This window comes from Sapajus apella, unplaced genomic scaffold, assembly GCF_009761245.1.
Source record: "Sapajus apella isolate SASKATOON/1434 unplaced genomic scaffold, GSC_monkey_1.0 scaffold393, whole genome shotgun sequence".
Taxonomy (NCBI): domain Eukaryota; kingdom Metazoa; phylum Chordata; class Mammalia; order Primates; family Cebidae; genus Sapajus; species Sapajus apella.
The window spans coordinates 32,280-57,359 of record NW_022437330.1 but is presented as its reverse complement, the minus strand read 5'-3'; the positions used below and the strand labels follow the sequence as shown (position 1 = coordinate 57,359).

At 39.3% G+C, this 25,080-nt stretch overlaps 1 non-coding gene and 1 pseudogene across 1 annotated transcript; both read left to right on the top strand.

Moving 5' to 3' along the window:
- The first annotated feature begins 626 nt into the window (after positions 1–626).
- On the top strand, positions 627–1,635 carry LOC116545834 (annotated as a pseudogene).
- A 19,113-nt stretch (positions 1,636–20,748) lies between these two features.
- Positions 20,749–20,856, top strand: LOC116545836. Its single transcript, XR_004266472.1, has one exon. It is a non-coding gene; the product is annotated as a U6 spliceosomal RNA (small nuclear RNA).
- Positions 20,857–25,080: the final 4,224 nt, after the last annotated feature.

Sequence of the window (25,080 nt, the reverse complement as noted above, 5' to 3'; positions counted from 1 at the left end):
TCTCAAGTATGTAAAATAAACTGATGTGTTCTCTTGGATTTAATATCAATGCTTCCTGAAATTTGTATCCAGATAAAATATCAGACAGGTGAACAAAAAAATGAATGGATAAGATATTAATCTCAACATTATTTAAAGTACTGTAAAATGGCTATATTACATATCTCCGTATAGTGGAACACTGTGGCCATAAAAATGATGGTGAAGATTATGTTTATTGGCATGGAAAGCTATCCATGCAATATTATCATTATTATTATTTTAAATAGAGATGTGATCTTGCTCTGTTGCCCAGGCTAGAGCATAGCAATGTGATCATAGCTCACTACAGCCTTTAACTCCTGGGCTCAAGCAATCCCCTACCTCAGCCTCCTGAGTAGCTGGGACTACAGGCATGCCCCACCATGCCCTGATAATTACAAAAATTGTTTAGTGACAGGATCTCACTGTGTTGCCCAGGCTGGTCTCAAACTCCTGGGCTCAAGTGACCCTCCTGCCTCAGCCTCCTGGGTAGCTGAGACTACAGGAGTGTGCTACCACATCCGGCTGATGCAATATTATTAGGTTATAAATGCAGGGTTACAGCTGTTTTTCGTGGTGCCTCAGAGGCGATCAGCTGCTTCAAGATGAAGCTGAACATCTTCCCAGCCACTGGCTGCCAGAAACTCATTAAAGCAGACAATGAACACAAGCTTCATACTTTTTATGAGAAGTGTATGGCCACAGAAGTTGCTGCTGATGCTATAGATAAAGAATGGAAGGGTTACATGTTCTGAATCAGCAATGGGATTGACAAGCGAGGTTTCCCCATGAAGCAGGGTGTCTTGACCCATGGCCGTGTCCATCTGCTACTGTGTAAAAGGCATTCCTGTTATAGGACTGGAAAAAGATAAGCAAAAATCTGCTTGTGGTTGCATTGTGGATGCCAACCTGAGCATTCTCAACTTGGTTATTGTAAAAAAAAAAAAACGGAGAGAAGGATATTTCTGGACTGACTGACACTACCGTGCCTCATCACTTGGGGCCCAAAAGAGCTAGCAGAACCTGCATGCGTTTCAGTCTCTCTAAAGAAGGGGATGTCTACCAGTATGTTGTAAGAAAGCCCTTAAACAAAGAAGGTGAGACACCTAGGACGAAAGCACCCAAGATTCAGTATTTTGTTCCTCCACGTGTCCTACAGCACAAATGGCAGCTTATTGCTCTGAAGAAACAGAACACTAAGAAAAATAAGGAGGAGGCTGCAGAATATGCTAAACTTTTGGCAAGAGGATGAAGGAAGCTAAAGAAAAGCATCAAGAACAGATTACCAAGAGACACAGACTGTCCTGTCTGTGAGTTTCTACTTCTAAGTCTGAATCCATTCAAAAAGAAGATTTTTTTGAGTAACAAATAAGACAGACTAAAAAAAATAAATGCAGGTTACAAAATTGTCATTTAACATCTCATTTAAATAAAGATATGATAAAGAAAAGCATGGAAAATAGTCACTGAAATGATGATTGTCTCTAGATAATGTGATTATTTGTGATCCTTATTTTCTGGTTGTTTGACCTTGAGGAAAAAACTTACCCTCTCTGTACCTCTCAGTTTTATCATGGGCAAAATGGAGGCAATAATATTTCCTACCTCATGGGCAATCTGAGGAATTCAACATATTTGTATATGTAAAGCATAACCATTTAGAAGAGTGCTGAACATATACATACTAAAAGCTATTAGCTATCATACTGATCATCCTAATTGTCTGTATTTTCTAATCTTATGATTGTGTTTGTGTTAATTTCATAACCAGAAAAGACAATAAACTACTTTTTTTTCAAAAAGATAGTTCTCATGGAGGAGGAGGGAATTAAATTCATTCCTATCTATAAGAATAGTAAGTAGCTTAATTCCCATTTACCCCAAAAGTTAAAATAGATGTTTTTAATGTCTAATTTTCTAACTATTCTAAATGAGAATTCACTTAACATGTATGTTAGTCCATTCTTGCATTGCTATAAAGAAATACCTGAGGCTAGGTGATTCATAAAGAAAAGAGATTTAATTGTCTCATGGTTTGGCAGGTTTTAAGGAAGAATAGTGCTGGCATCCGCTTCTGGTGAGGCCTCAGGAAGGTTACAATCATGTTGGAAGGCATTTGGGATCCACAATGTCACATGGAGAGCACAGGAGCAAGACAGAGAGGGAGGAAATGCTGCACTCTTTTAAAAATAACCAGATGTCAGGTGAACTAACAGAGTGAGACCCACTCATCATGAAGGTGATGGTGCTGAGTCATTCAGGAAAGATCTGCCCCCCCATGATTTAATATCGCCCACTGGGCCCCACCTTTATGATTGAAGATTATATTTCAACATGAGACTAGGAGGAGTCAAACACATAAGCCATATCATTCCGTTTCTGGCCTCTCAAATCTCATGTCCTTCTCACATTATAAAATACAGTCATCCCTTCCCAACAGTTTCCCACAGTCTTAACTCATTCCAGCATTAATCCAATCAAAAGTCCAAAGTCTCATCTGAGACTTGAGTCAAGCTCCTTCTACCTAGAAGCCTGTGAAATCAAAACAAGTTTCTTACGCTCAAGATACACTGGTAGTACAGGCATTGGGTAGACGTTCCATTCCAAAAGGGAGAAATCAGCCAGAAGAAAGAGGCAGTTGGCCCCACGGAAGTCTGCAACCCAACAGGCTAGGCATTAAACTTTAAATTCTAAAATAATTTCCCTTGCCTCCATGTCCTGTATCCTGGGCACACTGGTGCAAGAAGTGGGTTCCCAAAGCCTTGGGCAGCTTTGACTTTATGGCTTTGCAGAATGCAATCCCCGTGGGTGCTCTAGTGAGCTGCCGTTAACTTCCTGTGGCTTTTCCATGCTCAGATTGCAAGCTGCGGGTGGCTTTTCCATTCTCGGGCTTGGAGGGTAGTGGCCCTCTTCCCACATCTTCACTAGGCAGTTTCCTGCTGGGGACTCTGTGGGGTCTCAAACCCCACATTTCCTCTCAGCACTGCCTGGTAGTGTTTCTCTGCAGGGACTCTGTCCCTACTGCAGGCTTCTGCCTGGGCATGCAGGCTTTCCCATGTATCCTCTGGAATCTAGGTGGGAGTTGCCAAGCCTCCTTACTCTTGCATTCTGTACACCTGCAGGCTTAACACCATGTGGAAGCTGCCAAGGCTTACGGTGGTTTGCACTTTTCAAAGAGACAGCTTGAGCTGTACTTACAGCCCTTTGAGCCGTGGATGGAGCGCAGTGCTGGGATGCAGAGAACAGTGTCCTAAGGCTGAGCAGGGCAGCAATGCCCTGCACCTGGCCCCTGAAATAATTCTTTCCTCCTAGGCCTTTGGCCTTTTGTTGAGAGGGACTGCCTCAAAGATTTCTGAAATGTCTTTAAGGCCTTCTTCCCATTGTCATGTATATTAGCACCTGGCTCCCTTGTAGTTATGCTAGTTTCTTTAGCAAGTGGTTGCTCCACAGCCTGCTTGGATTCTTTCTCCACCACAGAGCCAGGCTGAAAAATCTCCAAACTTTTACGCTCTGCTTCCCTTTTACATATAAGTTCCAACTTATATTTAAGTCTTTTCTTTGCTCCCACATCTGATATAGGCTGTTAGAAGCAGCCATGTTACATCTTGAATAATCTGCTACTTAGAAATTTCTTCTGCCAGATACCCTAGGTCATCATTCTTAAGTTCAAACTTCCACAATTCCCTAGAGTATGGACACAATATAGCCAAGTTTTTTGCTAGGGTTTAACAAGGGTGCCCTTTACCCCAGTTCCCAATAACTTCCTCATTTCCATCTGAGACCTTGTCAGCCTTGCCCTCACTGTCCATATTTCTATCAGCATTTTGGTTACAACCATTTAACCCGTCTCTAAGAAGTTCCAAACTTTCTCTCATCTTCCTGCCTTCTGACTCCTCCAAATTCTTTCAGCCTCTGTTTGTTACCTAGTTGCAAAGCCAGTTTCACGTCTTCAGGTATCTTTATAGCAATGCCTTACTCCTAGGTACCAATTTTCTGTGTTAGTCCATTCTTGCGTTGCTATGTAGAAATACCAGAGGCTGGGTAACTTATAAAGAAAAAAAGTTTTGTGGCTGGGCACGGTGGCTCATGCCTATAATCCCAGCATTTTAGGAGAACGAGGTGGCTGGATCACAAGGTCAGGAGATCAGCTAACACGGTGAAACCCCATCTCTACTAAAAATAAAAAAAAAAAAAAAAGACATTAGCCAGGCATGGTGGTACGCACCTGTAGTTTCAGCTGCTCGGGAGGCTGAGGCAGGAGAATCACTTGAACCTGGGAAACGAAGGTTGTGGTAAGCCCAGATCGCACAATTGCACTCTAGCCTGGGTGACAGAGTGAGACTCCATCTCCAAAAAAGAAGGTTTAATTGGCTTACAATTCTGCAGGCTTTACCAGGAGCATGGTGCTGGCATCTGCTTCTGATGAGGATTCAGGAAGCTTTCGATCATGGCAGAAGTTGATGGGGAGCCAGCATGCCACATGGAGAGAACAGGGGCAAGAGAGAGAGGGAGGAAGTGCCACACTCTTTAACAACCAGATCTCAGGTGAACTGACAGAGTGAGAACTCATGCATTACGAAGGAGATGGTGCTAAGCCATTCATGAAGGATCTGCCCTGTGATCCAATACCTCCCATTAGGTTCCACCTCCAACACTGGGGATTACATTTCAGCATAAGATTTGGAGGCAATGAACATCTAAACCATATCACCATATATGGAATAATTCCAGCATTATGTTCCTTAGTGTTACTTCAGGCTAAAGAGTAAAAATTAAACAAGAGTAAAGACTGGCATATATGTACTGGGCTCAAAATGTGTTGATGTAACAAATGGCAATTGAAAATCATACTGATACTTTACACCACAGTTGTTTGTGGGTAAAGAATAATCTTTGTTTGGAACAGAGGCATTTGATAGGTAAATGTCAGATAAATGGTGGATACCAAAGCCTGGTGTAGATTGGAATAGTGCTTTACAGAGGAAAAAAAAATTGGTGTTCTTCAATGTGAGGGAAAAGATGAGAAGAGAGAGCTGAGGGATGGGAAGGGGAGGAGAAGATGAGAGAGAAAAAGAGGTGGAGGGGATAAAAGGGGACAGCAGAGGAGGTGGGAAGCGGGGGGAAGAGGCAGGAGAAAGAAGTTGGGTGGTGCACTGGAGGAAGAGAGTCTACAAAGGACTTCCTAGAAATGTGCAAGTCATTGTGGGCAGCAAGTGATATGATTGACCCCACTGATTCTGAAGAGTCGACATACCTTAGTTGGTGGAAAATTATGCAAAGGCTGGATTTCACATCTGTCTTGGTGGTGGTTGGTCAGTGATAGCATAGATGAAGATTCTTGAAGCCCAGGGGATTATGGGCCACATAAATTTTCGGTAATTCATAGAAATCTTGGGCATTCCACATCATGCAACTTGAGCTCAAGTCAATCAAGATCTCAAGGGTCAGGATAGCTACCAAGTAGCAGCATCCAGGTTACATAAAGATGTGTGTGTGTGTTGGGGAGAGAGAGAACACATAAGGGGAAGAGAAAGAATTGGAGGATGCAGAGAGACATTAGTTATGCTTATGAAAAATTCAACTACATTTGTACATTTAATCCTATAATAGTCACATTTCATGCAAATAAATTAATAGAATCTCTTTTCGTTTCCTCCCTGCTTCTGGTCAGTAGTTGCATGTATTGCTCAATATCCCTGGCAAGTAACATTCAGTCATAGGAAGCTCCGTGCCACTGAGGGAAAGTTTTTTCCAATTGTGAACACCTCTGTGGTTAGAAAAGTCTTCATATTGAACTAAAATTTTCATTAAATATGTATTAAGTGTCTACTAAGTGGCAGGCACTATTCTATGTTCTGAGGATACAAAGTCCTTGCTCTCATCAGACTTATCTTCTAGTGGGTACAAATTCTAGATGAATAAAAGATAACTATGAAGCCAGGTGGTTACACTGAAATACGCCTAGATATACTATACCAGCAGATACTAAAAAAGCAAATAAATAAATCTCAGTGTAGAAATATAGACTATAGATATAAATTTATAAGCATTCAGCTTACAATTTTCTTCAGATGATGAGTGTAAGTGGCAGTGAGAAAAACCCCAGCGCCTCCACTATCAATATTTGGGGCAATGTGGAGGGACTGGAAAAGAGGCCATACAGCTGCAAATTCCAGCTTCATTTTCCGTCCTCTCGAGTAGAAATGCTTCGTCAGCAAAAAATCAGTTTTCAACTTTGAAGATCACCATTCTGCATTGCATAGTGGAAAATGAACACTTCTTAACTGTGGTGGGATCAGTTAAGCACTTCCTTCTCACCATCTAAGTGTGGTAAAGTGGCAGCGGAACCGAGGATTGGCTGGAGCTTGCCCAGGTAGAAGTGGCAGCAACAGCAACAACCTGCACCCACTGTCAGGACAGAGGCTACAAGGCAGCAAGGCCAGATCAGTGCTAGCAGCACATGAGACCAGAAACACACACCTCATTGCTGTCACAAATACTGTCATGCGGTACTAGTTACTGGAGCTAGTTTCTATATCGCTGTGTGGATATAAACGGCAACAGAAGTTGGAAGAGAATGGTACCTGCCACCTGTTGGCTCAGTCCCACCCCAAATGAATTGTGAGATTAGTAATCATCCCAGCTGGTGTAATACTGAATTGTTTGAATGCTGAAACAATTGTTTCAATACCACAATTGTTTCAAAACCAACTCAAACTGTTCACTGAGAGCCATTCAGTGTGCTGTTGGTGGGTGGGGTGAGCCGGGAGGGCAGGGGGAAAAGGTAGATGGCCAGTAATTATAGTAATCATGGGGCTAGATGTCTAGTAACCATGAGCTAGTAACCATGGAGCTAAATGTGCAGTAATTATAGTAATCAGAGACTACTGACATCATGACCCACAATTCACTTTCCCACTTTCCTGGAACTGTATGTACATACTCCCCACCCCACCCCACCCCAAGCTGGTATAACTTCAGGTAAACACAAATTATACTAAGAATCACATCTCTGCAATTTTATTCTTGAGCTATTTGATGCCCTGGTGAGATACATTTAAACCACAAATTACAACTCTTGAGAGCTGCTTGAATTCTGAGACTATTATCCAATTTACCAGTTATCAAGCCTAGATTTCTACTAGCTATAAATATGATGCCCAGTGTCCTCAGCCGATCTATTATTAATCATGTTCACTAACTATTAAGGACAGATTTGATATGAGATCCCGAGGCATCATCTCTCTAGAGACTGTCCAAATCTTCTGCAGGGAGAAAAGAGTCTGTTTAACAAATATCAAGTTGGATTGAACATCAGATACAATGTGATACTATCATTCAACCTGTTCGTGTCCATTTTGCTACAAAAATATTGTGAGAAACTTGCCAAGTGTTTTAATGAAATTCAGGCATCTGCAGCCTTACCGCCAGTTTCATCGACTTATCAAAACAGGAAGTGGGTGTATTGGGCCCAGATCCTTTCATATGCATGCAGGTTATCACCTGGCAATCACTGCTTCGTTACCTAAAAGTTCACATGCCAATTTTTGACAAATTCATACTAGGATCTTGCTTAAGATGGTTATTAAATGCATTCAGTCTGAATTGTCTGCAGAATCTTCTTCTCCTTTTTGAAAATTAGAATGTTGGCTAATTTTCAGTTCTTCCACTATTTTGTGTGATTTTCAAAAATAATTACATCTGTGCTTAAGTAACATCTTCTGTAATTTTTTTGAAAGCTTTTGTCCAAGATAAGAAAGAAGAATTATTTAGGGCTGCCGTTTGCTTTGTAATAGCCTCCTCCTTCATCTTGACCTGTTTCCTTCTTACTGTTTGCCCCATCCTACTCCCCCAACCTTGCAGAGGAGTCAGGCTGGTCCAGGAGAAGCCCTAACCAAGCAGGTGCTGCTAGAGGAAGGGACCAAAAAAGCTGAAACTAGAACACCATAGTCTGATTTAATTAAGAACAGTGAGGGGCAATGAGTGAGTCCATCAGAAGGGTTAAGAGTCCAATGCACAGCAAACAGTGAGAAGATCAAAGTCAGGATTCAAAAGCAAGCCAGGAACAGTCATATATGGTACAAAGCTGTCATGTTAAATATGATGGCTACTAGCCACGTGGGTGTTTGAGCACTTGAAATGTGGCTAGCACCACTGAGGAAATAAATGTTTAATTTCAGTTTTTTTTTTTTTGAGAGAGTAATTTTTATTTATAATTAAAATTGAACCAATGTAAGATATTTTTGCATTAATACAACTCCATTGGTTTGATAGGGCTACATTTCACTTTAACTGTTGCATCATGTAAGATGTCATTGTGACATTGTTTGGTGCACTGTGCACATGTGTATCATGTTATATGAACACATTACCAGTCTAGTTGGTGTCCACAAAATTATTTAAGTGATTTTTCCTATATACCCATGTAACATTGTAACATGATTATTTGAATGTTTTATGCAGGTTGCACAAGTTAAAGTGATATCTATATAAATTGTAATTGGTAATTAAATGAAAATGCTTATTATTATAACAGAATAATATTTTTGTTCTAATTTTTTTTTTTTTTTTTGAGATGGAATCTTGCTCCCTCACCAGGCTGGAGTACAGTGGCGTAATCTCAGCTCACTGTAACCTCCGCCTCCCTCATTCAAGCAATTCTCCTGCCTCAGTCTCCCAAGTGGCTGGGACTACAGGCACATGCCACCACGCCCAGCTAATTTTTTGTATTTTTAGTAGAGACAGAGTTTCGTCACATTGGCCAGGATGGTCTCAATCACCTGACTTTTGATCTGCCTACCTCGGCCTCCCAAAGTGCTGGGATTACAGGCATAAGCCACTGCACCCAGCCTGTTCTAATTTTAAAAGCAAGTATGGGAAAAAATTTAAGTTTAAAGCTAAGACATACTACTGATGTAGAATCAAATGGTGGTAGCCTACCAGTACTACAACCAGAACAATAAAGAAAAAAAAGCCTGGAAGAAGTTATATCTTAAAGTTCACAATGAATGGCAATTGCAATTTGTTGAGGCAGGGCAAAACAAAAAAGCTGTTTTCTTGTTGTATACAAATATATATATATATATATATATATATATATATATATATATATATATATATATATATATATATATATCTCACTTTAAGTTCTGGAGTACATGTGCAGAACGTGCAGGTTTGTTACGTAGGAATACAAAACTTGCCCTGGTGGTTTGCTGTATCCATCACCCCGTCATCTACATTAGGTATTTCCCCTAATGCTATCCCTCCCCTATCCTCCACCCCCTGTTATCCCTCCCCTAGCCCCCCACCGCCCGATAGGCCCCAGTGTGTAATGTTGCCCTCCCTGTGTCCATGTGTTCTCATTGTTTAACATCCATTTATGAGTGAGAACATGCGGTGTTTGGTTTTCTGTTCTTGTGTCAGTTTGCTGAGAATGATGGTTTCCAGCTTCATCCATAACCCTGCAAAGGACACGAACTCATCCTTTTTTATGGCTGCATAGCATTCCTTGTTGTATATGTGTCACATTTTCTTTGTCCAGGCTATCACTGATGAGCATTTGGGTTGGTTCCAAGTTCTTGCTATTGTGAACAGTGCCGCAATAAACATACGTGTGCATGTGTCTTTATAATAGAATGATTTATAATACTTTGAATATATACCCAGTAATGGGATTGCTGGGTCAAATGCTATTTCCATTTCTAGATCCTTAAGGAATGGCCACACTGTCTTCCACAATGTTTGAACTAATTTACACTCCCACCAAGAGTGTAAAAGCATGCCTATTTCTCCACATCCTCTCCAGCATCTGTTGTCTCCAGATTTTTTAATGATTGCCATTCTTACTGGCATGAGATAATATTTCAATGTGGTTTTGATTTGCATTTCTCTAATGACCAATAATGATGAGCTTTTTTTCATGTTTGTTGGCTGCATAAATGTCTTCTTTTGAAAAGTGTCTGCTCATATACTTCACACACTTTTGGATGGGATTGTTTGTTTTTTTCTTGTAAATTTATTTAAGTTCTTTGTAGATTCTAGATATTGGCCCTTTGTCAGATGGGTAGATTGCAAAAATTTCTTCACATTCTGTTGGTTGCCAGTTCACTCTAATGATTGTTTCTTTTGCTGTGCAGAAGCTCTTAAGTTTAATTAGATCCCATTTGTCAATTTTGGCTTCTGTTGCCATTGCTTTAGGTGTTTTAGTCATGAAGTCCTTGCCCATGCCTGTGTCCTGAATGGTATTGCCTGGGTTTTCTTCTAGGGTTTTATGGTGTTAGGTCTTATGTTTAAATTTTTAATCCATCTGGAGTTAATTTTTGTATAAGGTGTAAGGAAGGGATCCAGTTTCAGCTTTCTGCACATGGCTAGCCAGTTTTCCCAACACCATATATTAAATAGGGAATCCTTTCCCCATTGCTTGTTTTTGTCAGGTTTGTCAAATATCTAATGGCTGTAGATGTGTGGTGTTATTTCTGAGGCCTCTGTTCTGTTCCATTGGTCTATCTCTCTGTTTTGGTACCAGTACCATGCTGTTTTAATTACTGTAGCCTTGTAGTATAGTTTGAGGTCAGGTAGTGTGATGCCTCCAGTTTTTTTTTTTTTTTTTTTTTCGCTTAGGATTATCTTGGCTATGTGGGCTATTTTTTGGTTCCATATGAAGTTTAAAGTTTTTTTTTTTTTCTCCAATTCTGTGAGGAATTGTTGGCTGCATAAATATCTTCTTTTGAAAAGTGTCTGCTCATATCCTTCACACACTTTTGGATGGGGTTGTTTGTTTTTTTCTTGTAAATTTATTTAAGTTCTTTGTAGATTCTAGATATAGAATAGGTAATATATAATATATAATATAGGTAGCTTGATGAAGATGGCATTGAATCTATAAATTACTTCAGGCAATATGGCCATTTTCACAATATTGATTCTTCCTAACCATGGACATGGAATCCTTTTCCATATATTTGTGTCCTCTCTTATTTCCTTGAGCAGTGGTTTGTAGTTCTCCTACAAGAGGTCCTTCACATTCCTTGTTAGTTGTATTCCTAGGTATTTTATTCTCTTTGTAGCAATTGTGAATGGGAGTTCACTCATGATTTGGCTCTCTGTTTGTCTGTTACTTGTGTATAGGAATGCTTGTGATTTTTGCACATTGATTTTGTATCCTGAGACTTTGCCAAAGTTGCTTATCAGCTTAAGAAGATTTTGGGCTGAGATGATGGGGTGTTCTAAATGTACAATCATGTCATCTGCAAATAGAGACATTTGACTTCCTCTTTTCCAAATTGAATACCATTTATTTCTTTTTCTTGCCTGATTGCCCTGGCCAGAACTTCCAATAGTATGATGAATAGGAGGAGTGAGAGAGGGCTTCCTTTCTTGTGCCAGTTTTCAAAGGGAATGCTTCCTGTTTTTGCCCATTCAGTATGACATTGGCTGTGAGTTTGTCATAAATAGCTCTTATTTTGAAATATGTTCCATTAATATCTAGTTTATTGAGAGTTTTAGCATAAAGGGCTGTTGAATTTTGTCGAAGGCCTTCTCTGCATCTATTGAGATAATCATGTGGTTTTTGTCTTTGATTCTGTTTATGTGATGGATTACATTTATAAATTTGCATATGTTGAACCAGCCTTGCATCCCAGGGATGAAGCTGATTTGATCGTGATGGGTAAGCTTTTTGATATGATGTTGGATTTGGTTTGCCAGTATTTTATTATTTTTGCATCAATGTTCATCATGGATATTGGCCTGAAATTTTCTTTTTCACTTGTCTCTCTGACAGGTTTTGGTATCAGGATGACAGTGGTCTCAGAAAATGAGTTAGTGAGGATTCCTTCTTTTTGTATTGTTTGGAATAGTTTCAGAATGAATGGTACCAGCTCCTCTTTGTACCTCTGGTAGAACTCAGCTGTGAACCTGTCTGGTCCTAGACTTTTTTCAGTTGGTAAGCTATTAATTGCTGCCTCAATTTCAGACCGTGTTATTGGTCTATTCAGGAATTCAGCTTCTTCCTGGTTTAGTCTTGGGAAGGTGTAAGGTGGTTCATTGGTAGAATTCTCATCTGCCATGTGGGAGGCCCAGGTTTGTTTCCCAGTCAATGCACCAACTTTTAAAAGATATTAAAGTAATATTAGAGATATTTTCAGATACTACATAGCAAATTTGACGTTTTCTCTCAACAGTCAAAAAATAATTGAAAAGAATAGGTTAAGTTAGTCACCTGAAATCTAAAGTAAATATGTAACAAAAAATATTTTTTAAGGTTTCAAATATACTTTATTTTTTCGATACTGCCATATTTTAATGGGTTCACAGTGTTTTTACCTCGCATCAATTATAAGTTGGTTTTGAAACAATTCAGTATTATACCAGCAGGGATGATTACTTATCTCCCTATTCATTTGGGGTGAGATTCTGCCAACAGAGGGCAGGTTCCATTGTCTTCCAATTTATGTTGCTGTTATGTTCACATAGTAATACAGAAATTAGCTCCACTAGCTAACACAGCAATGCCATATTTATCATGGCAATCAGGTGTATGTTTCTGGTGGCTCTGCTTTGCTATTATTTGCTAAATGCTTCAAACTTGAAAATGACTTAGTGTGGTTTTGGCCAAGGGAAACATCGTGAAACTGAAGCTAGAACAGTAGCAATGGCAGTTGCGGGTCTGCTGCAACTTCGCTTCACATACCCTTGTTTCAAAAAAAATTTTTTCCCCTTGAGACAGAGTCTTGCTCTATGGCCCAGGCTGAAGAGCAGTGGTACGATCTCGGCTCACTGCAACCTCCGCCTCCTCAGTTAAAGCGATTCTCCTGCCTCAGCCTCTCGAGTAGCTGGGATTCCAGGCACATGCCACCACACCTGGCTAATTTTTGTATTTTTAGTAGAGATGGGGTTTCACCATGTTGGCCAGGCTGGTCTCGAATGCCTGACATCATGATGCACATGCTTTGGCCTCCCAAAGTGCTGGGAGCCACTGTGCCCATCTCCCCAGAATTTTTCAAACATTATGCTTAACAGGATCTGGGCTTGTAACTTTAGGCAGTGATTAAACGTCTTGGATTCTGGCATAAAAAAGAAAACCATTTTTAGATGGTGACATGGCAAAATACACTATTATTATAGTTATGAAAATTTAGTTAGAAAACTATTAGGAAAAGAGTAAAAATGATTATTTTACAAAAAGTAAAATATTTTAAATTATGCCACCAAACAATTGCCCATAGCCTACAAGCCCTTTTTAAGAATATCAAAGATAATTGATTAAAATTTTGAAAAATTGCAAGTACTTTCCTTTACCTTTAGATAAGTCATGCCCAGTTAATATTTCAGGTATGTTTCACCTCAAAGAACTTCCAAATATATGAAATGTTGCCAACTTGTAAACTAAAAGGTTGAACTCATGGTATAGAAATATTTGAAACTTTAATATTATCAAAGAAGAATTTCTTCTAGATATGAATTTATGAAAGTTTAAAACAAGAGGTTACTGTGTCCCTTTATTTCTGTCTTTCATCATAAATACATACTGAAAGTATTTGTGCTCAGTGTTCTGAATCAGGCTCATGGAAAGCTTAGTGGATACAGTTATGTAAGTTGTGTGATACATACATGCAAATGCTACAAATCGGTGCCAGCTTACGGAATTGTGGAAAGAAGTGGAAGACATTGACTCGAATGATCTTGTGTTTTCCAATGTTCATTGGTTGAGTTGTAAAAAAGCCTTACTCTTTTGTTAACTCCAATTTAAGATTTTCTTGAAGCAAAAGAATATTTGCAGAATTTTCACTAATCAAAAACGAAAGCTGGCAGCATAATTTATGTTTTCTCACTCGTATCACTTTTTTTTTTTTGAAACGGAATTTTGATCTGTTATCCAGGCTAGAGTGCAGTGGCACAATCTTGCCTCACTGCAACCTCTGCCTCCCAGGTTCAAGAAAGTCTCCCTGCCTGAGCCTCCCGAGTAGCTGGGACTACAGGCACCTGTTACCATGCCCAGCTTTGTATTTTTAGTAGAGATGGGGTTTCACCATATTGGCCAGGGCCAGGCTGGTCTCGAACTCCTAACCTCAGGTGATCCACCCGCTTCAGCCTCCCAAAGTGCTGGGATTACAGGCGTGAGCCACCGTGCCCTATTGTGCCCAGCCTCACTCATATCACAATTATAACCCCAGCTGCTGGGAGTGTTGGCTGTGATGGCTCTCAGCTGACACTATCCTAAGGCATCATACTGAGCTTAAAGCAGCTGCTTCACATACGGTTTCTCAAGCAGCATCCTAAGATGCTAACCAACAGTTCGATATGGGAGTATAAAGCCCGGCCACTTCAATTACACATTTTTCAAGTGCCATCCCAGTTTCAGAGTTTCCCATCAGAACTGCTGAGACCTCTGTTGCAACTGTGTTATGATTTAACTTATACCTCTGCTCAAATTTGCTTTCTACATTCTTTTACAGATGTTGTCTCTAAAAGCACCCCACTATAATCCAGGTCATGCTTGCAATCTTCTGTGTTCCTTTTTCCCTTTCTTTCTTTCTCTCTTCTTTTTTTGAGACATAGTCTTCACATTGTCACCCAGGCTGGGATGTAATGGCACAATCTCGGCTCACTGCAGCCTCCACCTCCCAGGTTCAAGAAATTCTCCTGCCTTGGCCTCCAAGTAGTTGGAATTATAGGCACCTGCTAAGTTTTGTAATTTATGGCTAATTTTTGTATTTTTATTAAAGATGGGGTTTCATCATGTTGGTCAGGCTGGTCTCAAGCTCCTGACCTCAGGTGATCTGCCCGCCTCAGCCTCTCATAGTACTGGGATTACAGGCATGAACCACCATGCCCAGCCAATCTCCCATGTTTCTGAGTCCCTGTACCAATTTCTGCTTCTAGAGAGCCTACCACAGTGGTGACTTGGCAAGTTATCCATTGTGCAGCAATTTGGACCTCAGCTGTAAAATGAGGTTAATAATAATGGTACACATCTTTTAAGAATGTTGTGAGGATTAAATGAGTTAATATTTCTGAGGTACTTAGAAAAGTGTCCGATGTATGGAAAGTTTAGTTCTTATTCTGAGATATTGATGCCATCTGAGATAAAGATTATGGCAGTTCTTTATGTTTAGACCATCAAACATTTTGTAGCTATTTTAAAAAATTAACTTGATTAGTTAAGAAGTGATTGAGTAAATTGTATGTTTAGACTATGGAACATTTTGCAGCTATTTTTAAAAATTAGCTTGCTTGACAGAAGCAAATTCAATTTCTCTCTGGAGGAATGCATCCGAAAATTGGGTCTCAAAAATCCACTGGTAGAGACCCAATGACTATGAGCTTTCACATAAAGTCACAACGCATACTAGAATCATAATAAAATGTAAGAGAAGTACCTTTATTATGTTTAAAAAAATAAAAGCAGATTTGTTTGTTGTTTTTTCCCCTACTGAAACAGGATCTCACTTTGTTGTCCAGTCTGGGGTGCAGTGGCACAATCATAATGCACTGTAGCCTCAAATTCCTGGGCTCAAGCCATCCTTCTGCCTCAGCCTCCTGAGTATATTTGTCTAATTTGAGATCCAGAAAGCAGAAATAAAAAGACTGGGGAAAATCTAATATAAGGACACAGTGGCTGAGACTTTCCAGAAATATTGAAAGACACCAAGCCCACATTCAACAATTTAAGGTGACAATTGCTTTATTAAGCTATAACCAACCAGGAATTGCCAGAGAATATTCACGAACAGATTGTCACTTAGATATATTTGAAAAGTCATTTACAACTACTAATAAAGAGAACTTTGATTTTTCTAGAAGCATATTATGAAATGAGAGTAAATGTCAGATTTTAAGCTATTTTGTTGATAAAATGAGTTTATGGAGAACATTTTGACATATTTTACTCAACTGTATTTTCATACCCTCTATTTATGAGTAGAATAAAAAACTCATAGCAAACTAGGAATAGAAAAAAATTCCTTAATTGATAAATTAATTTGATAAAGAGTAAGAGAAAGTACAATTAAGATCACTTTTCCCCTCAGGTAAGGATATCGATTCTAATCACATCTATTTAACATTGTATTTGAGGTCCTAATCCTAACTAGTGCAATAAAGCAAGGAAAAGAAACAGAATACAGATGTGAAAGGAGGAATATAATTGTTTTTATCTCTAGATGACATCATCATTCACCTAGAACACCCAGAAGAATCCAAGAAACAAGTACAATAAGTGAATTTACCAAGGTAACAGAATACAAGGTCCTTTTACAAAAGATCAATTTTATTACTACACACTAGCTGTAAATATCTGAGAATATACTGTAAAATATTATCAACCGCTGAAAAGCTAAATTTTTAAAAAGTATTTATAAATAGCATAAAAAGAATGAAATACTTAGGAATAAACCTAACAAAAATTGTGAAAGATCTTTGCACTGAAAAGAAAGAAATTAGAGATAAAGTGTTCGGGGATAAAAGAAGTTAAAGAGAACAAACAGGGTAGACATACACTATGTATATGGATTAGAAGATTCAATAACATTAAAATGTCAAAACTTCTGAAATTCCCAGGAGAAAAATAAATCTTTTTTAAAAAGATATTTACAATTCTGAGATACATGAAAAATTAGAGGACCCCAAATAGCCAAGACGATTTTAAAAAACAAAGTTAGAGAATGTACACCCTCTGATATCAATATTTACTATAAAGATACAGTAATCAATACATTATGATATTAGCATAAGGATAGACAAATAGATTAACAAGACAGAGTCCACAAACAGACCTTCATGTATATATTCAGTTGATTTTTGAGAAAGTCACTAAAGCAATTCAAGGGGAAATGAATCTTTTTAATAAATTGTGTTAGGACAATTTTAGAGAAAAAATAAACTTTGACCCTCATCTGATACCACATGCAAAAAATTAATTTGAGATACATGATAGTGAAGTGGAAGGGAAGTGCTAGGGAGGGCATGATCCCTGGCCAGGGCTCCATCCCCTGGCCTGTGCCCACAGACCTAGGTGAGGACAGGCATTTTTGTTTTTCTGCCCAAATGTTGCATTTCCCAAGACCACCCTGGCCTGCCATGTCCCCATCCTGTGCCTATAAAACGGCCGCCCTCCCCTACCAAGACTCTAGCAGGCAGACATACAGGTGGCTGGACATGGAGAGGGGCACAGAGGAGCGCACTGGCATAGGAGCACACCAGCAGGCTGTCAGGCCACTGACCACAGAACAACGCAAAGTTTGGCTGGGGCAGTCAGAGGAAAGCCCAGGCTGGCGCGGGGCTGTCTGACTCCAGGGGAAAACCATCTCCCTTCTGGCTCCCCCATCTGCTGACAGCTACTTCTACTCAATAAAACCTTGCACTCATTCTCCAAGCCCATGTGTGATCCGATTGTTTTGGTACACCAAGGCAAGAATCCTTGGGGTACAGAAAGCCCTCTTTCCTGGAGATAAGGCAGGGGTCTAATTGAGCTAACACAAGCTGCCTACAGACAGCTAAATTAAAAGAGCACCCTGTAACACACACTCATTGGGGCTTCAGCTGTAAACATTCACCCCTAGACACGCTGTGGGATCAAAGCCCCACAACCTGCCTATCTGTATGCTCCCCAAGAGGTTGGAGCAGGGGACACTGAAGAAGTGAGCCATTCCCCCATTGCATGCCCTGCGAGACGGACAAGGGAACTTTTCCAGTTCAATAGTCCTAAATATAAAAGTCAGTATCACAAAGCTACAAGAAAATATAGAAGAAAATATTTGTGATCTTAGGGTAGGCAAAGGGTTCTTAAACAGGATATAAAACACACTGTGCATAAAAAATTATAAGTTGGACTTCATAGAATTAAAATATTCTACTCATCAAAAGAAACTTAATAAAGGGTAGGCAAGCCACAAATGGGGAGAAAATATTCACAATGCACGTGTCAATGACAAGACTCATATCCAGAGTATATAAAGAATTCCCTTAAGTCCAGCAATTCAATTTAAAAATTGAAGGAAGATTTGGACAGGCACCGCACAAAAGATGATATCTAAATTGTTAAGAAACATATGAAATATAGTCAACATCATTAATCACTAGGGACAGAAAAATTAAAAACATAATGGGGTGCTACCATATATCCAAAAGAAGAGCTAAACTTAAAAAGGCTCATATTTCCTTGGGAAAGATGTGTAGCAGCTAGAACTCTTATACACGGCTGGTGGGAGTGTAAAATGGCGCAAAGACTTTGTAAAACTTTTGGCAGTTTCTAATAAATTAAAACATACACTTACCCAATGGCAATTCCATATCCAGGTATTTATCCAACAGAAATGAATTCATAGGTTCACCAAAAAAAAAAAAAAAAAAAAAAGGAGAAAGAAAAAAAGAAAGGAACTAAAATGGGCTGGGCACAGTGACTCATACCTGTAATCCCAGCACTTTGGGAGGCTGAGGTGGGAGGACCACTTGAAGGCGAGCTCGGATGTTTGAGACCAGCCTGGAAAACATAGTGAGACCTCATCTACATCATTAAAGAAAAAAAAAACCTAAAATGTTTATAGGTTCTGGGCTGGGCATGGTGGCTCATGTCTGTCATCCTAGCATATTGGGAGACCAAGGTGGGCAGATCACTTGAGCTCAGAATTTCAAGACCAGCCTGGGCAACATGGTGAAACCCCATCTCTACTAAAAATACAAAAAATTAGCTGGGCGTGGTGGCATGTGCCTGTACTCCCAGATACTCAGGAGGCTCAGGCAGGAGAATCACTTGAACCTGGGAGGTGGAGGTTACAGTGAGCTGAAATGGCGCCACTGCACTCCACCCTGGGCAACAAAGTGAGACTCTGTCTCAAAAAAAGAAAAAAGTTTATAGGTTCTTTTCACAAGAGATTGAACCAGATAATAACCCAAATGTATAACAGTAGGAAAACGGATGAAGAAACTATGGTAGGCCCGGCACAGTGGCTCACGTCTGTAATCCCTGCACTTTGGGAGGCCAAGGCGGGTGGATCACCTGAGGTCAGGAGTTCAAGACCAGCCTGGCCAACATAATGAAACCGCGTCTCTGCTAAAAAATGCAAAAATTAGCCGGGCATGGTGTTGTACACTTGTAATCCCAGCTACTCAGGAGGCTGAGGCAGGAGAATCGCTTGAACCCAGGAGGTAGAGGTTGCAGTGAGCAAAGGCAGGAGAATCGCTTGAACCTGGGAGGTAGAGGTTGCAGTGAGCTGAGATCATGCCACTGCACTCCAGCCTGGGCAACAAGAACAAAACTCCGTCTCAGAAAAAAAGAAAGAAACAAACAAAATATGGTATATTTGTACAGTGGAATACTACTATGTAATAAAAAGAACAAATTACTGATACACACTACAATGTCGATGAAACTAAGAAATATGTTGAGTAAAGGAAGCTAGTATGAGTCATATGATTCCATTTGTATGAAGTTCAAGGACAGACAAATCAGATCTAGGGTGATAAATCATAATAGTGATTGTGGGGGTGGGTGGCTGGGGCATTATAACTTGGTACGGACTGAAAAAGGTCATGAAAGAATTTTCTGACGTAATGGAACATGTCCTTGATCTTGATCTCGTTGATGGTTAACTGAGTGCGTTTGTCAAAAATCATAAAGCTATAAACTTTTAAGATCTGTGTACTTTACATGTTATAAATTATATTTTATTAGAGTACTATCATATAAAATAAAGTAAGCCACCATTTATGAGGGGTAAACCTCATCATATTGACTAAAAGTTAACATTTAAGAAGGTTTCTTTGTAAATTTGATCATCTTTAGCACTTATTCAAGACTGGTCTAATTTTATTTGCAAGATATTATAAAGTTTTCAACAGACCAGGAAATCCTCAGCATTTACAAGGACTCTCAGATGTACAATCAGAACACTGTGTTCTGTTAGATTTCACTTTCACTTTCAGTTCTAGATTCCTGGGTTTCTTTATACATAAAAACCTAAAAACTTACAGTGAAAAAGCGTTAGGCTAGAACTACAGTTGTTGCAACATTATGTGAAATTCCCTCCAGAGAAAAAATATTTTTAATAATAATTCCCCCAAAGGAAAAATACCTCTAAGTTGATTATTAATAATAGGATATGAGAGCATACTGCTATCAGGAATTGTCAGAGTTCTGAGCCAGGAATGGAGTGAAAAACCCTCTCACTCATCCCTTGCTCATACACTGACAGTAGAAGAAAACTGGAAAGCCAAGAGGACAAGTGTGGAGGCTCACGTCTGTAATCCCAGCACTTTGGGAGGTCAAGGCAGACAGATCACTTGAGCCCAGAAGTTTAAGACCAGCTGGGACAACATAGCGAGACTGTGTCTCTATAAAAGATACAAAAATTAGCCAAGTGTGGTAGCTTGTGACTGTAGTCCCAGCAACTCAGGAGGCTGAGGTGGAAGGATCAATTGAGCCCAGTTGGTTGAGGTTGCAGGGAGCTGAGATCATGACACTGCATTTCAGCCTGCGTGACAGAACAAGGATCGGTCTCAAAAAAAAAAAAAAAAAATTAAAATAAACAAAACAAACAAACAAAAAAACCCACAAACAAACCTAGAAAACTGAAGATAGTAACGGCTATACAGTGTATCTCTACCTTGTCACTTTTTTCAAAGGTTTCCTGATGTATTTCTGTCATGATAAGAGTATGTGGAGCTTGGAATCCACTGGCTTGGAAGAAAATAAAAGATAATTTGGAAAGAAAATATATTTAGGCCGTGCTTGCCTTGCCAGCACATATACTAAAATTGGAACCATACTGAGAAGATTAGCATGGCCCCTGCTCAAGGATAACAGCTGGATGCTGAAAGGAAAAGAGGAGCTTTTGTTATATAGTAGGTGAGATATACAAAGGGTTAGAAAGAGAATTCAAGGTACGTTACACCATTAAAAATGTGGATGCACATTTAGAATAGAGAAAGCCCAAGTGGATAGTTTGGATAGATTGGCTCCATTTTTGTTAGTCAGTAAACACAGGTTTACTGAGCATCTACTATGAGCAGACACTTTACTAGTACTAGAATAATGCAGTGAACAAATACATACACATTTATCTAGGGAAATAATTTTTTTAATTGTGCAAAATATTGCAAAGGAGACATGCTAATTTGCTTTCAGCCTAGTAGGTCTGACCCTAGTTCTCATAACCAGTTTGAAGAACATGGGACTCAGTCAGTTCAGGGATTTCTTAAGCCATGGTCTTTATTTTTATTTTTTTGAGATGGAGTCTTGCTCTGTCTCCCAAGCTGGAGTGCAGTAGCAAAATCTCAGCTCACTGCAACCTCCACCTCCTGGGTTCAAGTGATTCTCCTGCCTCAACCTCCAGAGTAGCTGGGATTACAGACGCCCGACACCACACTCAGCTAATTTTTGTATTTTTAATAGAGACAGGGTTTTGCCATGCTGACCAGGCTGGTCTCAAACTCCTGACCTCAAGTGATCCTCCTGCCTCAACCTCCCAAAGTGCTGGGATTATAGGTGTGAGCCACTGTGCCTGGCCAGCCATGGTCTTTAAATTGGGGCAAGTGTGCCCCTGGGTGTTTACAAAGACCTACCAACAGGTCGGTGGGAGCTCAAATAGTTTGAAGGAATTAATAGCCTGACTCTCAACTTCCATGTGTAGTTTCTCCTAAAACTGATCTGCTTGAAAACAAGAGCTGTCAAAGTTGCCAGGCTTGTTTTGTCTTCTTACCTCCCTTTTTTACGATGGTTCTCTGTCTTCCCTTAAAAGACAGGCTCACCTCTCACCTATCATGAGTTTTAAAATGTTGTGTTTCTCTGGGTGTTGAAACCTGGATGATTTGGAATAATCGATCAGCATTAGTGTTGAGAAAATGAATGACTCTAATATCTGAGGATAGGGTTGCTAGGTAAAATACAGGACACCAAATTGAATCTAAATTTCAGATAACTAATGAATAATTTATTAGTATAGGTAGGTACCAAATATTGTATATTCTTATACTAGAAATATATTCATTGTTTATATTAAATAGAAATTTAACTAGATGTTCTCTGTTTTAATTTGCTAACTCTGTTGATCTTATCTGGGTATCAAAAGCTCAATGGTTTCTAAATCACCAATTTCAGCAAAATGGAGTTGTCTACTGATAATTACAAATTTTGATTCAAGATCACTAAATGACTTTTGGAATATAAAACATATTTTTAAAATTGTGAAAAAATTGCCATAATAATATTTCTTCTGGGCCTATCTACTTATTTCTGTGAAATAGGGTTTACAGCATTTATAATCTGTAGAAAAGAAAAAAAGGAACAGAATCTGTGCTGAACCCTAACATACTATAGCCATAAGTAATATTCATGAATGTACACTTGAAAAACTTGCTTAAAATCTAAGCTGCAACCCCTTAAAACTGTATTTGTAATAACATTATTAACATTTACAATATTTTTATATTGTTTTGACCAATTATGTTTTAAAAGTAATAAAAACAATTTCAATGATAATGTAATCAAAGAGGAATTCTTTTTTTTTAAGATGGAGTCTCACTCTGTCACCCAGGCTTGAGTGCAGTGGCATAATCTTGACTCACTGCAACCTGTCTCCCAGGTTCAAGCGATTCTTGTGCCTCAGCCTCCCAAGTAGCTGGGACTGCAGGCGTGTACTGCCACACCTGGCTCATTTTTGTATTTTTAGGAGAGATGGGATTTCACCATGTTGGCCAGGCTGGTCTCAAACTCCTGACTTCAGATGATCCACCTGCCTTGGCCTCCCAAAGTGCTGGTATTACAGGTGTGAGCTGCTGCGCCTGGCCAAAGAGGAATTTTTTTTGTTTGTTTTTTTAACACTTAGAGCCTTATGATCCCAGAGAAAAAAATAGATTTCAATTTATAATATGTGTTTGTTTCAGATATATGACAGAGAGATCATAAAAGATGCCCAGTATAAACATGTATTAACATTCTCTAGGGGAATTATGTTTTAAAAGTAATAAATGTTCAATGACAAAAGGCAATGATAAAATATTTTCAGTTATTAAAGATGGCCTGACATTAATTACTTCATGGATGGTCATGTATTTCAAATGACTATGGTATTAGGATCCATCAAATACATTCAAAAGAGTGCTCTATCAATTTTTCCCCAAAATATCTATGTTTATATTTTGTAGATTCTTGACATGTACAAAAGCTTTTTTTTTTTTTAATTGTACTTTAAGTTCTGGGGTACATGTGCAGATCTTGCAGGATTTTTGCATAGGTACACTCATGCCATGGTGGTTTGCTGTTTCCATCCCCCTGTCACCTACATCAGGCATTTCTCCCAGTGTTATCCCTCCCCAATCTCCCTGCCTCCTTCCCTCCCCTAGCTCCCCACCCCTCAATATACTCCAGTGTGTGATGTTCCCCTCCCTGTGTTCATGTGTTCTCATTGTTCAACACCCGCCTATGAGTGAGAACATGCGGTGTTTGGTTTTCTGTTCTTGTGTCAGTTTGCTGAGAATGATTGTTTCCAGATTCATCCACGTCCCTACAAAGGACACAAACTCATCATTTTTTATGGCTGCACAGTATTCCATGGTGTATGTGTGCCATATTTTCTTTGTCCAGTCTATCATTGATGGGCATTTGGGTTGGTTGCAGGTCTTTGGTATTGTAAACAGTGCCACAATGAACACACATGTGCAGGTGTCTTTACAATAGGACGATTTATAATCCTTTGGATATATACCCAGTAATGGAATTGCTGGGTCAAATGGAATTTCTATTTCTAGATGCTTGAAAAATCGCCATGCTGTCTTCCACAATGGTAAACTAATTTACACTCCCACCAACAGTGTAAAAGTGTTCCTATTTCTCCACATCCTCTCCAGGATCTGTTGTCTCCAGGTTTTTTTAATGATCGCCATTCTAACTGGCTTGAGATGGTATCTCAATGTGGTTTTGATTTGCATTTCTTTAATGACCAGTAATGATGAGCATTTTTTCATATGTTTGTTGGCGTCATATATGTTTTCTTTTGAAAAGTGTCTATCCATGTCCTTTGCCCGCTTTTGAATGAGTTTTTTTGTTGTAAATCTGCAAAAGCTTTATGTTTTAATGTTAAGTTAAAAATGGGCAAGGGAATACAGAGCTTTTCAAAATTCTTCTGGTGAGTACATAATTGAAAAAGTGTAAGGCCCACAAATTGTTTGCAATAATCTCAGTAGTGAGTTGAAAATGGCTTAGAAAGTCTTGAATGAAGCAGACTCAAATGTGGATTAAAATCTCCATGTGATAAATACACTTAGTATTCTGAAATAATTCCAACTGGAACTTCAGCTGCTGTGGACAGCCAAGTCCACCTAAACCAGAAGATGCCTTGCTCAGTCCAAGTGTGTGCAGAATGCACTGGATGCCGTTTCCACAGCATGATGAATTCCCAAACAATCCCAAATAATCTCTGCCTCCGGTTGGTAATTGTCTTTGATCTACTGGAAAACAGAAAATCAGATGAACTCACCCAATCCATCTGTTACCCTGGTAGGGACCGCTCTCAGGTGAAGTTGCTTAAATTTACTGCTTAGAGAACATTGAGGAAAATATGGCAGTGCAGTGTGACTCAAAGATGTCAGGTTTTCCTGAGAAAGGCACTGCAACTCAGAAACCTGCCCTGCGAGAGGCTAAAAGGAGGGATTTTTTAAAATAGCCAACTCCACCCTTATTAAAAACAAAACAAAACAAAACAAAAAAACAAAAAACAAACCTCACCAAAACAAAACAAAGTATTTCACTACAGAAAATTAACAAAGCAATTTCAATCTTTAAACTAGTAAAAAATAAACTGCAATAACTGCTTGATTTTTTTCACATACCGCCGCATTTGCTTTCAACTGTTACTTTCTTGATCAGAACAAAAAGTAAAAATAAATAGAAGGATTTCATAAAGTTTCGATTTTTTTAAAATGCTGGACTTTTGCAGCTATAGTAGATTGAAAAACCTAAACTTTTTACGTGTAAAGTGCATGGCGGTTGGAGGATGGGAACCAGGGCACATTGACCTTTTCCAGGCAGGCTGAGCAATGATCGTCCTCTCTATGTGGGTT